The sequence below is a fragment of the Anser anser genome (assembly GCF_964211835.1).
Source record: "Anser anser genome assembly, chromosome: 4".
NCBI lineage: Eukaryota > Metazoa > Chordata > Aves > Anseriformes > Anatidae > Anser > Anser anser.
Window position 1 is genome coordinate 29082972 of NC_139724.1, and position 14729 is coordinate 29097700.

Below are 14729 nucleotides of genomic sequence, written 5' to 3' on the forward strand. Positions count from 1 at the left end.
TTTTCTTTAAGGGATGTATTGTATCTCATACCACTGTCGTTCAGGGCTGCCAAGTAGGAACTGAGATTTTGTTTGAAAATTAGTTGGGCGCTAGTGGTGCTGATGAATATGGGAATTGTTTCTTTCAGATAGCTAATAATGTCCAGTTGCTCGTGGAGTCTGATGCTGTGCAACAACAAAGTGGCTTGTAGCAAATATCGTGTAGGCACATGAATTCTCAGTGTGGGAGGGAAACCTCAAGCAGGTTCTGTTTTAAGCCAGAGATGTTAGTTCTTCGCAGAATCACAGAAGAGTTGAGGTTGGAAGGGGCCTCCAGCGATCCCGAACAGTCGAAGTAAGGAAATAAATACTTATATTGCAAAGTGCTGGGTCTCACAGATGGCTTTTTGCCATTGTTATTCAAGGGTTAGAAGTGACACAGAGTCTTGAAGTATATGCACATAAGAACACAGTTTTAAGAGATAAAGGGCAGGATGGTGTTGCTCTGCATATGAAAGATCACAGAATCTCACAACATGAATATGAAAATAACCTCCACACTGTGCTCCTTAGTGCTAACAGCTGAGCTAGTGATACTCCCTGACTCTGACCTACAAATCGTATATGTGCTAATAAGTGGATGGATGTGATATTCCCATAACTTTGTTAGATACCTTTGCCTGTTAGCATCGTATTGGTGTAATCCAGATGGGATCTTGCCATGCTCTGTTTTGATTTGGAGAATAGGAAAGACAATCAAAAGAAAAATAAACTGAATGGGATGCAGTTTTTTTTCCTTTTTTTTTCCCCCCACGACCATCACATATTTGGAAATTAGGACAGTTTTCGTAATTGTGTGTATGCTTTAAAGTTTTCATTTGCATGTTTGAAAACATATAGCATGGGCCTGAGGATCCAGCGCTTCCTTCAAAGATCAGTTTCATTTCTGCTTGTAGGAAGTTCTGCCCCTTCGATATATGTAATGGGAACCTGAATTTTATATATGAGTTAATAGACTGTAATCTGTTTTATAAAAGATTTCAGACCATTCAGAATTACTCCAATATCCAATTCTATATCCTATAAAAGCATAGCCATGGGACTGCAGATGGGAATCCAATTTACCTACTTTTATTCATTGTGGGATAGTAGGTAAGTATTCAGTGACTTATCTGTTAGGGACATAACACTTGACTTTTTAGATTGTCATCACTGTGATTTGTTTTCCTCATCCCAATGGCTGAGGAGAATGGTTGCCGTTGGTGTATTTTGTGCTTCTGATTTAAGCTCTCATTCATTGGAGTGTGTTGAAACTACGTGGAGGGAAACAGGAACCCGTAAGAGCTATGTGGAGGGTCAGGTTCTGATTACTGCGTTGAGAGTTAGGAATGATTTAGGATTTTTTTTTTCAATTTGGAAAGAGAAACCTGCTTACGTTTGGATCCGATTCATTGTTTAAATCCACTTGGATTATCATTAAAATTACATGTCTAAATTATCAGAAGATAATCAATGAGTGATGCCATGGTTCCAGTTCCTCCACCTTCGTTGTGGTGGCACTGCAGACGAAATACCCGCTCTTCAAGAAGAGACGTTTGTCTGCGTGTGCCTTGGCACCTGCCTGTCTTTCAGTGAAATTTCATGGCAAAATTTCTGCACAAATCTTGAAATATTCTACAAGCTCGTAGCCTTTGGGGTTTTATTGAATGTGAGAACATTACTCAGCCTATGGCCATGTAAAATGGTAACTATGACAACCGCAGCGTTGGACTGGAGGGTGAGGAGGGAGGCTTCTGTGAAAGAAGTAATATCCTTGGACACAAAAATACGACCTCTCTGTGCCTCCTCAGATAAAGATATTATACGGATGTGTTATTTGTGGGGGCATCTGTTGTTTCCTAATGTCAAGGAAAATTAAACTTCCCATGACTAGTTTTCTTCCAAGTTTAATTGGGGCCATAGGTTTTAGAGATGTCTACTTCATCATATAAGGCTTGCGGAATATTCTAAGGGCTTTAGAGGCATTAAACCCCTAGAATTTAATACAGTGAAAACTGAAGCTATGAAAATATTCGGCTTTAAGTTTTTGAGTTTCTTTAGTTTTATTAGATAAACTAGAAAATCAATTAGAAAAGGATGGAACAATAGCTTTTGAATTTTGAAAAATCTTTATGGAAAAAAGTTTAGGTAATGGTGAAATTACAAAAACAAGAGTGTTCAAAGAGAATGATGTGCAATATTTTGGTACGAAGCCTGTGGGAGTAGAAAATTACCTCTCTTTTTCAAGGCGTTCTAAGTTGGACTGCTTGCAGAACCTCTCAGTGGATTTTGTAGCAATACTTGCAAGTTGTCTGAGAGCATGTACACCTATTCAGATTGTATCAAATCTCCAGTTTTTCTGAATTTTTATTTCAGCTTTCCACTTTCAGGTAATTTCTGTTCCCAGTGCTGGATTTAATTTTTTTGTGAGTTGTCCCAGCAGTGCCACTTCCTTCATAAGCCCTTTGCAGCAATAATACCGGGTGGAAAAAGGAAAGTACCGGTGTGTCCTGCTCTCCTCCCCAAAGATTTTTGTCCACAGATTGTGCTGCCAATGTGCATAGAAAGTACGTTGCTCTATAGCCTGACTGGATGGAATAGCATGTTCATCACTGATGAAGTTTGGTGTTTTTTTGTTTGTTTGTTTGTTTTTTTTAAGTAGTAAGGTTTGTGGCTTTGAATATCTTGATGCTTAGGATAAAATTCAATGTGGATCTCTCGTGTCATGTCAAAATGTTTTAACCATTATGAATGTCCCTGCCTTCCACAACATGCTTACTGCCTTCTAAAGTAAAAGCCAGTCTCCCTCTGGTTTTGTTTAAAAGACAGCACAACAAATATTTGCAAAGAGGCATTTTCTGCATCTTTCTTTGTGTTGAACTCCCAGGAATGGTTGGGGCTGCTCCTGGGCTTCACAGAGTGACCTGTGAAATGTGCTGCCCTTGTGCTTTAGAGCTGGGACAAGCTGAAGAAGACAGGACTGGCCAAGTCAGGCACATGAGCTACTCTGACGTGACTTTGTCCTCCACCATAATGACAGAAAACATCACCTTTACTTTCCTCATATGTCATAAAAATGTATAGAATGAAATCTTTGTCCCCTTGGAAGTGTGTGGGAGTTTTGCTATTAACTTTAATGAATCCAGGAGTTGTACATTAGAGGGAAAAAAGTAGAATTTTTGGATTCAAGTAACTCTCATGAAATCTCATTTTTCTTCAGTTGAATGCAAGCGTGTTCACCTTTCTGCAATTTTGAGTGCCTCTCAGAAATAATCATGTGAACCTTCTTTATCCTACATGAACATGGCCTTGCTCTTCAGTGTCGTTGCTTGTTATAAAACAGCAATAACAGAATAAGGAGTTAGAAAGTGGAAATAAAATGCCAGTATTTCTTCATTTTTTCGTGTTAGAGGGAATCCTCCCTTTCCTGTGTCTGTACAGGCACACTTCAGCTTCTGTTGGGGCAGTGCACAGGGGCTCTGCCCATCCTGGTTCCAGCATGCCTTAGTTTCAAAACAAACAGAAGTTTCACCTTTTTTTTTTTTTCCTTCTGTGACATGTGACAAAAGAACTTGCTCCTATTTTACGCCTGTGTTTTTCTTCGGTAATATTCTTAATGTCAACATCCACTATTTATGCCAAGTCACTGGACAGGAGTGTATCTTCATGTTTTGTACATTGAAGTAATTTTTTTCAAGTAGTGCTTTGTGTAACGCTGTCTGAATTTAGAAGCTTTTTTATTATTCTAGAATCCCATCATAAGTGGAACACATTTGATGCTAGATAAAATTGCTAATAAAGCTTTCTTACCTTGGCAGATACTTCACCTTTGTCTGAGTCATGTTTGGTTCTATTTATGCAGCAGTGGGTGGAAGTATGAAATCAAATCAACAGAGTTGGAACTAACAGTTCAACAGCTGAGAAGGCAGTGAAAATTTTTAGTGAAGGAATGTAATATCCAGTACTTTGGACTCAAGGAATCCGTGATTTTTAAATTAGTGGCCTGTGGAATATATTCCAACACTTTGCCTCTTCCTTCCTGAAAAGTGTAGCTCCTCCTAGTCCCCAGGAGTCACTGGGGGTAATGAGGATTCAAGCAAACAGTGGCAATGCTATTAGGCCAGTTTACCTGGTACTGGTGTCGGGACCGAGCTGGGGTTGAAGTCATTCAGGGCTGTCATGACAAAACTCATCCGAATAGGACCTAGGATAAAGCTTATCCTTCTGCAACACCTGCCCTCCTTCAAAGTTGTCTGCGTGGAAGAGGAATCCAAGATTTTCCATTTCCTGTCATTTGAATTGCAGTGCAAAAGTCTGTCTCCTAATACTTGCAGTCTCCTAATGCTTGCACCTTCAGGCTGCTGTTGGAGAGGGTTGATGGCCGGCCAGCCAGTCGCAGTGACTGTCTTAATGTGAATGACAGCTAGCTTTTTCTGTCAGGTCTAGTTGGGGTTGGTATTGTGTCACCCCTGATGGTGACCAAGCTTCAAAATTCATTCTGAATTTATCTTTTGATGTCCTTTTAACCTTTTGACTTCTTTTGCTGTTATGTGTAAAGCATAAAGATGCAGAAACTCCTTTTAAAATAAATACTTGTCTCAGGAATCTTTTTTAATCATATATTTTTTTAATCTTTGGCTTTGATTTTATGGTAGTATTCAATTCCAGATTGAAACCAGCTAATGGATTTCACAGAGGAAAGGGATAGTTACTATGGCTACACAGCACCCTGAAAGCTTAAAAGGACAAAGGATAAATGAATACGGTACTGGCTGCTTAGCCATTTCTAGAATAGATTCTAATAATTTAAAGGCTTTATAGTCTTTCACACACCATCAGAAAAAGCAAGATGTTAGTCCTTAAAGACTTCATATTTTATTCTTGGTTTAGATCATTACTTTTGAAGTAGCATATTTGAAAAATATTTTTCAAAACATCCTCTGCTTTTAGCTTTTAGTTATAATTCACATACATCTGTCGCATGTAATGAAGCTGACTATTATTGATAATTTTATCACTGATATTTTATACTATGATATATTAAAATAGGCAGAGATCTGTGGAGAAGTAAACAGAGCAATTGTGGTTTGAAAACTTGTAGTAATATACTTACAACTTTCACTGTAGTTTTGGCTGAAATTCTTGTCTTACATGTGTAGATCAGTTTGCAAGAAAACTATAGCTAAAAATAAGTTGTATACAATAAAGGATAATAAAACACATGCACTGCTAAGTTCATACAATTAAGGAATGAGTTACTGGGTTTTAGCATTGCCTTAGTGAGTGATGGTAGAAGTGCTTCTACTTGTTTCTGTTTGAGAAAGAAATGATGTGTTAGAAATCATGAACATAGTGCTCATCAACTTGAACATATTTTAATGAACTGTTAATGCAGAATAAAGTGTTGTGGTTTTTTTTTTTTTTACGACTGTAGTAATAAAATGCATCTGTTGTTTACCTCATAGATGGAAGTTGTGTCTGTTGGTAATTGCAAGCAGGGTACTTTGGCCAATTTGGTATTACAAAATCATCGGGAAGGTTGCAGGTAACTTCACCTCACTGTAATATTGTGGCTTTAAATAGAGAGAGAGATTTCATGTGGTGCCCTTATCTGCAGGCAGAGAGCTTTTGTATTTGTTTGTTGGGTTTTTCTGTCCAGAAATGCTTGCAGGTGTGTGTAAAGTGAACTGGACTTCATGCATGTGCAGCAGACAGCTGCGTCGTCCTCCTCTTGTGGATCTCCTCCGTGCTCTCTCAAAATGCCAGATTTGCTATGTAGCCATGAGTGTTATTCATGTTGAAGGCATGCAGAGAAGCCTTTCCGTGTAAGAGCGTCAGAACTGCTGTACAGAAGAACTTCATCGTGCAGACCAGAGATCTAGACAAAGTCTGTTGGGGCCAAATTCCATGATGAGCAAAAGAGAATGGATGGGGAAGACCAAGAATAAACCAAGCAAATGTATAGGTGAACGGAGGTGATGGTGGTAGAAGAATATTGAGAAGTTCATCTTGTCGTTTATTTTGGTTCTGAGAGTACATAAATAGGTAGTATATTGTTAAAGTAGCTCAAAGTTATGAAATACGATGTGGTGGTACGGAAGTGACCCAGAAAGTTTGATTACCTTTTCACTCACCATAGGGCCTTTTCCTAGCTGCTTCTGGTGGTTTTGGGTAGACAAATCTAAAATGCAGATATTAGGAATTAGGAAAACTGGCCTGCTGAACTCCTTAATTTATAGTTTGCACAACAGCTCTGTTACAGATTCACCAGAATTCACAGAACCAGTGTGCTCAAAATTAATTTATGATATTTACTGACTTCTTGAGTGCTTATTTTAAGAGAGTTTTTCAGAAGATCTTCACTTAAAAGTCAATCTTATGTATGCTTACTACTTCTTAAAAGTGCAGCAGGGATTCTCAAGATAGATTCTCAGGTGAAATGTACGGTATTTTTAGGAAATTGCTGTTACTATTATTTTTTTATTTTGCGTGACAATGTATTGAGAATTTTTCCTCTTATTTTGGTTTCTTTGATCATTGTAAACAAGAGGATGAAAAAAAATGGGTTATTAATGGTTTGTAGGTGGTCTAACTGAAGTTGTCTCAAAGTAGGCAGTCACTGTGGGCTTTTCCGGGGTTATACTCATGGGTATGACTTCCATTCATGTGTGTTTTCTGTTTGATGAAATACTCCATTTATTTATTATTTACTTAAGTACTGCAGGAAAAAAGAGGTGCTGCTTGAAATTCAGAAGTGGATCAGTTAAAGTGCTTCAAGAGAAGACTGGGTCTATGTGATATTTGATGTTGCTATGGGAAACTGCTTTGCAAGAACATTTGCGGAGCAGATGGACCAGGATAGATAAAACAGATACAGGTATTGAATAGAGCTTGTGTAATGTTCTGTGAAACAGCAGGAAAACATGAACTCAAGTCTATGGAACATAATTCCTTGAGTCGTCCTTCTTTAACAGGTACACTGCTAACAACTTTCAAAACACAGCTCTTCACGGCAAACTTGTTCTGTTTTTATTAAATGGGATAGTATATCTTCATGGTATTTTATCTTGTGCAATTCAATTTAAACAGCTGTCCATTGTGAATAGATCAGTAGCGAAGGTTTCTTAAAATTTTTGACTTTTTAACAAGCCAAAGAAAATTTCAGAGTTTATCTGCCCCATCTTCTGTCATATGCAAAACCAGTCATGTCCTAACTTTATGTTGTAACCTACTGCCTTTCGGACGAGCCAAGTACGCAAACACCATAGAGTGGAAAAACTTTGTATTTCGGGTATTGTAATTGTGTTGGCTTAACATGCTCTTGGCTATTGAGAGCTCTTCTGTAGCTTTATATGCTAGCTTTATTTCTGTGTTTAAAAAAATAAATAATACCCACCCTGTTTAAGAACTCGAATACATTTGTAGTGGTTTGGCACAGTGTTGGTTTCCTAAGCAACACGAACACAAAAGATACCCATGTGGTGGTGTACACGCAACCTGCCTTTGTAAGAGTGGGTACGTATAGAAATGTACTGTATGCTTCTTTAACGCATATCCTTTGTTCTCTCTGGCAATGAATAAAATAGGCATATGCTGTTGAATTTTTCTCTAGGAAGATCAAGAATTTGAAATATATTTCGTAGTCATATCTTTTCAAAAACTGAAAAGCAAACTTGTAATTTTTTTTGAAAAAATAAGAAAATCTGCTCTCATGAAGATGTATGACTGACACTGCTAAAGGATTTTTCCCCGAAGTAATACATTATCAGTAAAAACAAAAATAAATCTTCAGACTTTTAACCTACAGCATATCTGTGCTTCTAATCTTGTTGAGTTACAAAGCTTACTCCATGGGTTGTTTTCTGCACATATATTGAACCAGTTCTTTGGTTCATGCAATCCTAAACCTGTGACTGCCCCTGTAACTATCAGTCTTTTCATTTAGTATGAAATACCAGGAAATACCATACTACTGAACACCAGTCGGTTGTTTGACAGTTCTAGAGCACTGTTAAAGAATTCTTTTGAGAGTAATGTGTGTTTGTTTTTAGGTATATTCTTTCATTATGAAACAAAATATATTTGATGTGTTTGTTGGTAATCCACTTTAAATATCACATGTGAATATCTTCCAGAATATATATATTTGTGTATTTTCTACTGGTTTAAGGTAGTTATGGAAAACAAGGAAAGTTTGAGGCAGGAATTACTGGGGAAGGTTTTATAGCCTCTGTTCTACAATTAAATGGATCAGAATGTCAGGAGTACTGTGTGTTGTTAGCTTTCAGCTATAACCTTTGTACGCCTTTTACACTAGGTAAAGCACAGTGAGATTGGCCTTTTTTTTTCATGCACCTCAGAAAAGACATTTCATGGGTGATTAATTATAACCTATTTTCAATTTATTCTAACCAGGGACCAGTTAAATAAAGCACTTTTACAGAATCACAGAATTGTTGAGGCTGGAAAGGACCTATTGAGATAGTGCAACACCCTGCTCAGCGCAGGGTCATCTTGAGCACGTTGTCTAGGACTCTGTCCAGTTGGGTTTTGAATATCTCCAAGGATGGACACTCTAAATAGCCTGGGCAACCTTTTCAAGTTTTTGACCACACTCAGAGTAAAAGGGAAAAAAAATGAAATTATATGTTTAAACAAGACTTCCTGTATTTTACTCTGGTCCTGTGTTCTTTTGTCCTTTTAGTGGATACCACTGGGAAGAGTGTAGTTCTGCCTTCCTTACTCTGCGCCCCTTCAGATGTTTATACACATTGATAAGATCACTCTGAGCCTTCTCTTCAAGCTCAAGGCCCTCGTTTCTATCAGCCTCTCCTCACAGAGAAGATGTCGCAGTCCCTTAATCACCTTCATGCCCTTTTATTCCTGTATGCATGTCTCTCGTACTGTGGAGCCTGGGATTGGGCCTGGCATTTTGCCTCACCAGTGCAGAGCAGAGAGGAATGGTCACTTCCTTCAACACGTTGGTGACACTCTGTAATGGAGCCCAGGTTGCTGGGAGCCTTCTTTGCTGTAAGGGCACGTTGCTGGCTCATGGTCAGCTAATTGTCAGGGTGTTGGACAAGCTCAATAGGTCCTTTGGAGTTGACAGCTCTGTACTATATATTTTATTTTTTGTTTAGCAAGCAAATATCTGTAAAAACATTATTAGTGAACAAATTACGTATTTTGGTCTTTTTGTTTTATTGAATTTTATATTTGATTAGTGTTTTGCAATTACTTGCACCTATATGTAAGAGGCTGCAAAAAGGCCTTTTCCACTAGCATGGCTAGCAAATGGAAAATCATGTATGGTTTTCTTGTGCTCAGGGAGATCAAAAATTAATCTCAGATCAATTTGAGAGTCTGCAGAAAGATGGATGGAAGTCAGTATCAGGCATAGGAGTTGGCAAACATTAATTAAAACTACCTTTCAAGTCCAGAAGCATTATGTTAGATTTGTACCACCTGAAAGACACCGGGATTAAAATATTTTTCAAAGTTTATTTCATCGCATGATTTAAGGCTATCGTGTATACATATATGACATTTCAGCATGATATGGCTAGTTTCACATGTGTCTTGTTTCTGTTTGTTCCAGGAAATGAACCCAGGAAGTAATGTGAAGGGACATGTGAAGCTCTGTCATAGCAGAAATTTACTAAAAGATTGCTTTGCGTGTAAGTTTTTATTTTCTGTTGTTAAATGCTAAGTTATATTCACATTACTGGAAAAAAAGATTGATTTTAGTATTTTGACTTGCAGCTTGAATGGGAAAAAAACCCTGCCAAAAGCCTTATGTTGAATTCCTGCCCTTATTTAATTTAGTGTATTTCAGTGAAGAGCAGATATTTTTCTCTTAATTATTTGAATCTAATGATTAAGTTTTTTTTATGTTGTATCATTACAGGTTACACATGCAGTTTGGTGCATGCTAAACTGCAATAGCTTATTTTTCAGAAACTCTGAACGAAAGGTAGAAAATGACTAAATTTGTATGAGAGTATGAAACTTTTCCATTCAAAAATTATTTAGCCAAGATTGCACATGCAGATGCCTGCTGTGACTCAGACCTGTTACAGAATGATTATCTTTTCCCACAGTTATTAAATGATATGATAGTACCATTTACAGTCTTGCTATTTGTAGCAAAGTCTTTTCTTTAAGCTGTAGAGAAGGCATTTAATTTTCTGTACATGGCTTAACAAGCTCCACTTAAGAATTTAAACTTCTGTTTTCATCTTGAGTCTGGGTGTCTACGTCAAAATATTTAAGTGAGAGAGAGAGATGAACTTGCCCTCAGGTCACTACTGCAAGGGAAATGTTAGAAGCTCCATTTTGCACAAAGAAACAAAAGCATCAGAGTGACTATTGGTTTTTGCAGATTCATGTGTCTGGCAGAGCTGAGAACAGAATTCAAAAGCTGTTTGTCCCAGTCAAGATTTATTATTTGAAAATAAACTATGTGATGGGGAATTGTAATGGTTCATACATAGGCATTATACATAAATAGGTCTAAAATATATATATTGAAAGAAATAGGGAGTTTACAGGAAAAGTTTGCAAGCTGGAGTTGAACCAGTATATTAATTTTCGTCATTGTATAATTATTATAATTTAAGAAAGCATGATCTAATTAGCAAGTTCTTGAAAACTCTAGAAGGGACAGTATCAATGGTTAGTGTTTCAAAGTTGGCAATGCCTGTTAATACTTTAAAAATAACTATTCTTTTTTTTTTTTTTTTTTTTTTTGTATCTGGCACTCTGAAAGAAGTAGCAATGCCTATTTCTGGGCATTGTGTAGGGAATTTGCAACAACCTGCAACTAAATTAAAACTTGCAAATGCTAATCTTCCACAATTCAAGCTCTTTATGAGGCATCAGAAAGTGTTTTGGTTTATTTCTAGTTTTCTTGAAAAAGTAATTCATTGTCTTAGTGTTTCTTTACTATTCTAACTGCTGAAACAACCACAAATTAAGTGCAGATACAAGAATATCTATTAGAAATTCGAATCTGAGTTCTGCTTTTTGTGTTGTAAAGTAAAAATTGGACATTATTGTCTTCATTCTATTACTTCTCTGTTATCCTAAGTGTATTAACATTGAAGCGTTTCCTTCCATTTTATCAAAGAATCTGGAGAGGGTATTCCAGGACATTTCAAGACTTCTGTGATTAGTTAAGGAAGAGAGAAGGGAAACTGCTGCTCTGATAATGCTGCCTTAATATCTGAATTTGTCAAATTTTTGGTATTATTTGCTAGATTTAATTACCTAGTATGCTTTGGGCAAGTGGATTTCCAGCATCTTAACAGTAGCATTAGAAACAAACTGAAAAGATGTGAGATGAAGTTAGAATTGGCTAACTTATTTGAACTCTATCATCTCTTTTTAATTTCTCTCTTCATCCCTTTGTCTGCCTGAGAAATGCACGTATTTCAAATGTGTGTGTGTATGTATATATATATATATATATATATGAGGTACACTTAGGTATGTATTCATTGAAGGTTAGGCAATGGGACAAAATACAGAAATGGGCTTGGAAAAGTCTTAGGGGAGAACATGGAGAGTAGTCATTTCATGGATACAATGGTAAAGCTGAGAGCTGTATTACATGTTGAGCACTGTAAGGTACACGTGTAGCCTTCCAGACAACAAGAGCATGTTTTTGACTCTTGGAAATAGCCAAATTCCCATCTAATTTAAACAGATCTGACTGTGTGTGAAAATAGCAGAAAATACATCTTTTTTTTTCTGGTATAAAATGTTTGCAAAAGCATATGATAGAACATGAAACATACAATATTGTTAAAATCTTCTATGTTTTTGGATGTGAAAATATGAGATATAGATCTAAATATTAAAAAACAACAACTTACTGACAACTTACTGATGTATTATTTAACAATTCAGTATTAATGGGAAATGTAAATGCATTTCAGTTCTTTTTATATGGATTTTTTATTTTACAAGCTAGTTGTTGGAAGCTATTAGATGTAGAAATGACCTTTTCCTCTAGTAGTGCATTATTGTTCATTACAGTATATTAAATGTGAGTCTGTTCTACTACTTTCCAGTCAGTGCCATGAAAAGAGATGCTAGATATGAACTACTGGTTGGATTTGTATGCTGTTTTATTAGCGGAGCAAAGTCCTCCACATAATGCTTTTCTTAGTTTTGCTTTGCCTGTGCAGGTATCAGCTATCTTATTCGTGCTTTAGGTTTTGTACTGAGGGTAACTTGCCTGCAGCCCCACTTTTAAAGTAGTCTGCCTTGAGTTGCATGCTGAAATTGCAGCTGGTTAAAGTTAGGAGACACGAATCCCAGCTTTTATGATTTCAGGTGCCCGCCACAGAAATGAAAACTGAATCTGGCTGCTGAGTAATCAGAATTGCAACAATTATTATTATTTTTTTTTCATTTCAAATACTAGTTCTCTATTACAATATAGTTGTAGATGGTTCTGAAGTCTGGATAGAGACCTGGCAATATGCAAGCATGAAGGCATATTTCCATCCCTTGCCTAAGAACTGATCCCATATTTACTCCCCCTAAATGCCAGTGAACCTCTTTCTGGTGAGTATTAAGAGCGAATGTTCTCATACGCCAGATATTAATGGAGTCTGGGCATTAATAAATGACAACAAAGGTACTGTAGTCCTAACCTCCATTGTCATAATTTTTGCGACTGTACAGAGCATTCTCATCTAGGTGTAACTTCACTTTTTCAGGAGTGCTGAAGATGCTTGTGCACTTGATGTAAAAATCCTTCATGCGGTATCATTCTTGTGTGGTATAGCAGGTTGCGTTGGAGACCAGGGATTTGAGAATTGAGGTGGGTTGCAGTGCAACTAAGGATGCCAAAAAAACATCTGCTTCTTATTCACATGGGCTAAAGAACTGCGTTTCATAGGAAGTGCTGTTACAGCTTGTTTTTCTGAAACCTGCTCTTCCAGAAATATAATTGTCACTCGTCCTTACCACTAGTGGACATTCATCCATCTCTAATTGGAGCTTGTAGTGCTTGTGCTGTTGGGTGTTCTGGCAAGAATGAGCAAAGGCTCCACTCCATCACTTTGCCAGGACACTGAAGTACTGTTTTGTGCATCTGGATTGTATGTGGTGGCATTACAGAGGGGAGGATGTGCTTTTCCTCTAGTCTATTTGTATGGAAGTGCTGTCAGGAACTTAATTTCTTAATTGTCTGTTTGTGCAATTTAGACCGTAGGTGTTTGAAAATGCTAAGGATATTGTTGAGAATTTCTGCAAATAATTCTTACTGGATAACCTGAGCAGGAATAAGCTTGCAAGATGATTAGATAAACATACTAGCAGTTCTGTAGGATAGACATCAGTCAATACAGATTTTTTTTTTTTAAGTGTTGGACATACTGTTTTCATTGTCTGCCCACTTTGACAGCACACGTCAAAGAGAAAGACTGAGAATAAGAGGAGAAAAGGTTCTAGAGATTGACTGTTGATCTAATAAGGGCCTAATAGAAGAAGTAATGAGGTATTTTCTGTGTGGAATAACTTCTGACTGGTACTATAGGCAGGCCAGAAGGAATAACATACCTTATTTAATCAATTAGATCTTACTTGGAGAGCTGTAGATAAGCAATTCTGGTTCTGTTTTCTTTGAATTATCTTTTGAATTGGTTGTCAATAAGTTAATGAAGCTATGGCAGCACTCTGTATTTTCACAGATGGCTGTACTGGCTAATTTCACATCCTATACATCTCTGTATTCAGTGCTAAATCTGTTCTCTTCCTGTTAAAGAAACCAGGGACAATATCACATGGGCACGTCTCAAAGCAACATGTGTGTAGCTTTGTACTCAAGGCTGCAGCTGATTTTATAACTCATGTATCTGACCGTCATATTGGTATAAACAGAGAACAGATAGCATGTGAGGAAGAATATGGGTATGGTTATATGTTCTGAGTGCGGGTTGCTGAAAGAGAGAAATGGAACATTTTAAAACATGAGAGAGCTCCAAGTTCTTTGTCTCAAGTCTTTCTGCTAGAATAATTCAACGCTGCTAATTCAGATATTGATCAAAGTATTTGCTACACATTTCTTATATCTGGTAGTCTTACAAATACATTGATCAGTATTGTAAAACTGCCTTTCATGATATACACACAAGTAACTATATAACGTACTGAGATGTGTAGGTCATGGTGGCAATTATTTCATTTTGATCAATTTAGTAGTTATCACATTTTTCTTTCAAAGGGAATTGGCATATTTAATTTCTATTAATGTTAGCTGGTGAACAAATAAGAAAACAGAAATCTTTTTCTACCCTTTTTCACCCCGCAGCTGGGTTGTTCTATATTTAGCTAGTGACCGTTGACACTCCTGTCCTGTGCTTGTAAAATACCAAATCCTTTGCTATCTTAATAAACTCCATGTAAAATAAATAGTAGCACAAAGTATACTTCTATATGTTTATAGAAGCCATTCATTTTGACAGAAGTAAGAGCAGAAAAGTCCTGTTTACGCAGACAACAATGTGAATTGTTCCTCTCTATGAAAGGCACCTTTGCTGATGCACGATGACAAGAGTTCCTCATTTTCTCTAAATACTTCCCGTGCTGGATCTCTGCAGCTCTTGGCTTTTCCCACTACTCTTCTCATACCCTGGGAAAAAAAGTTTGAAATACCTTTTCTTGTTTTCCACTGAGAATACAGGATTGGGTCACTTTTT

At 37.1% G+C, this 14729-nt stretch overlaps 1 protein-coding gene across 26 annotated transcripts in view; it reads left to right on the forward strand.

Moving 5' to 3' along the window:
• Positions 1-14729, forward strand: part of MARCHF1 (membrane associated ring-CH-type finger 1) — a 239566-nt gene that overhangs the window by 64573 nt on the left and 160264 nt on the right. For 24 of the 26 annotated variants that reach the window (XM_083834624.1, XM_083834621.1, XM_083834617.1 and 21 more), the window contains one exon: positions 9617-9695. The gene's annotated coding sequence lies outside the window, so the exon portion shown is untranslated. Of the gene's footprint in view, positions 1-6763; positions 6896-9616; positions 9696-14729 lie in introns of those variants that run through there. The other 2 variants (XM_083834612.1, XM_083834601.1) reach the window with 1 other exon arrangement.